General features: G+C 43.6%; 1 pseudogene; it reads right to left on the bottom strand.

Annotated features, from left to right (window-relative positions):
* Positions 1-896: 896 nt before the first annotated feature.
* Positions 897-2,495, bottom strand: LOC149748986 (glycine cleavage system H protein, mitochondrial pseudogene; annotated as a pseudogene).
* Between the last annotated feature and the right edge of the window lie 313 nt (positions 2,496-2,808).

Below are 2,808 nucleotides of genomic sequence, written 5' to 3'. Positions count from 1 at the left end.
TTGCTTTACAATGTTGTGTTAGCTTATGCTGTATAACAAAGTGAATCAGCTATATGTGTACGTATATCCCCATATCCCCTCCCTCTTGCGCCTCCCTCCCACCCTCCCTATCCCACCCCTCTAGGGGGTCACAAAGCACCGAGGTGATCTCCCTGTGCTAGAATTTCTTGATAAAGGCATCAGGGCCAGTTACTGTTTTGAAGAGTAACTCTTACACTTTCTCTCTTCTTTTCTATTTAATTGTTATGTTCAAAATATATTCTGCCTATTTCACTTTGATTTCTTCTTGGACTCCAGAGTTGTTCCTGAAAATTTTGTTATAATCTTGTCTTCTGTGTCTTTCTCCTTGTGTTTTCTGTTGCTTTATGAAAATGGCTGTGTATTATTTATTACAAAGATATTTGTAATTTTTAGATCTTCCCTGTGAAGTGTACCCTTTAAATAATAATTGCTCTAAATCCAACCTTGTCTGAAATTTCCCTCTATGTGCATTTACCCAATAAGCGTTTGCTAAGTTGTTTGCCCTGCCTCACATTCTCTTGGTCCACTTTTCACTGTTGTTTCACTTTTCAGCTGTAGTTGCAGCAACTGGCTCTCTGTATGTGTAATCTGAGCACTCACCTCGTCTGTAACACGAAGCTATGTATCTGTATATACCTGCTCAGCTGTTATTAAGGGCAAAAATTCATGACTAATGGGGGACAGGGGACAATGTGTAAATATTCTCCTTTTCCATCTCTTGGGTGGACAGTTTTGAAGTATATTCACATGGCTGCACAGAGCTCCCAGGGGGATCATGCCTAGGTGCCCCAGGGATAATCAGCTTCATGACACACTGTTTTCCTATTTCATCTTTCTCAGTCCTCCACTTCTGATCCTTGTGATTACTTCCCCAAATTTACCACCTGGATCAGGCTGCTTTTTCAGGGAAGCCTAGATTAGGACAGTGTCTTTTGAGTTTTGCAGTGAACTGAATCTTGCCTTGCTTTCCCGTTTTAACATACTCTTATACTATGTGTAGAAAACACATAGTATGTTTATTTATATGACATATATTTGTTCTTAATTCTCTTATGTTTAATTCCTTCTGTAAAAATTAATAAACAGAAATCTCAATTAAATAGAGTTGGGAGACTATCAGGGGGAGCTCTCATGGCCTGAACAGATAGCAGAGCCCAACAGGAAGAAGACAGACTCCTCTTCTTTCCTGGCAAGGACTCAGCCAGTGAAAAGCCATGGACTCTGTTAAGAATAATGCTCCCAACTTCCTTTTCCCCTCTATAAAAGTGTTTTTCTTCCCTTGTCCTGTGGGGAATTTGCTCATGGTTGCAGACCCTGAATTGCAATTCTCTGCTATCCTGAATAAATCCATCGTTGCTGGGGAAGTATCTGGCAGTCTATCTGTTTCAAGTCAACACTTGTATATTCCCTTTTTCACGATAATGATTTGTATATTTCTATGTATAAATATTTTCAGAGATTTTTCTTTTTGGTTCCAAACTAGTTTATTTAAGGGTTCCATTTTCACTCCTCAATAGATTTTATGTATTTCTCATATGCTTCTTCACTCATTAGTTCATCTAGTTCTGAAGGATTCCTTAGTGTCATCTTGATCAGCCAACCATCTTCTTAACAAGATTTGTTGACAAGTCCTGGGTTTTCTGCTAGAGCTTCATGCATTTCAGTTACTTCTCCTGATAGAGGAGAATAGAGTTCACCAGCAGCTTTCACACTTTCCAAAGCACCAACCTCCTCTCGTTGGTTCAATTTTGTCCCAACTTCAGGCAGACTACAGTAAACACCTCCCAAAGCTTTCTGTGCAAAATTGCTCATTCCCACTGTACCAACACCATTTTCTGTTGGTACCCACTCACATCTGTCTGTGAATTTACGCAGGGAGAGCAGAGCGTGGCAGTGCACAGTGTTTAGACATCAGCCACCCACAGCCCCCAGGGCCCTGGTGGGCAGGACAAGGCAGGCACCCACTCGGCAGAGTGCAGGCTGCAGACCCAGGTTCCCATGCTCTGTGCTGCCCCTTACCATATTTTTGTTTTAGCAGTTCCTTTTTTAAAAAAATTATTTATTTATTTATTTTAGGCTGTATCGGGTCTTCGTTGCTGCGTGCGGGCTTTCTCTAGTTGTGGCGAGGGGGGCTACTCTTCGTTGCGGTGCGAGGGCCTCTCACTGCGGTGGCTTGTCTTGTTGAGGAGCACGGGCTCTAGGCACATGGGCTTCAGTAGTTGTGGCTCGTGGGCTCTACAGTGCAGGCTCAGTAGTTGTGGTGCACGGGCTTAGTTGCTCCGTGGCATGTGGGATCTTCCCGGACCAGGGCTCAAACCCATGTGCCCTGCATTGGCAGGCGAATTCTTAACCACTGCGCCACCCAGGGAAGTCCTAGCAGTTCCTTTTTTATTTTTATTAACTGTGGTTGTAGAAGGTCATCAAGAGGATGTGACTGCTGGTTGACCCTAGAGCTGGACCAGGGCAATGGAAGATTCCTCACCCCCTCCCCTGTCCTTGCAGTGCACACCTTGCTCTCTGTTCCCACAGTGGGAGCTGTTTTCAAAGATGCAGGCTTGAGAGAGCAATGTGTTGAGATGATCTGGACTCTGCAGGTGATTTAAACCTCATTTTAAGCCCTCTGTATAAACTTGTAAGTTTCTAGTAGGCAGGTGTAGAGTATCTACTCGTTACCGACCCGGGTTCTTGGACTCTTTAATCAATAGAAATTGATAACAGGCCAGACGAGGATTTCAGGCAAGGCTCTATTGGGGCCCTTGGTGCAGCATGAGGGCAAAACAACTAACA

The sequence above is a fragment of the Delphinapterus leucas genome, chromosome 6, assembly GCF_059928025.1.
Source record: "Delphinapterus leucas isolate spDelLeu-1000000601 "Yukka" chromosome 6, BTC_Dleu_Yukka2, whole genome shotgun sequence".
Taxonomy (NCBI): Eukaryota; Metazoa; Chordata; class Mammalia; order Artiodactyla; family Monodontidae; genus Delphinapterus; species Delphinapterus leucas.
This window is presented reverse-complemented; position numbering and strand designations above follow the sequence as displayed.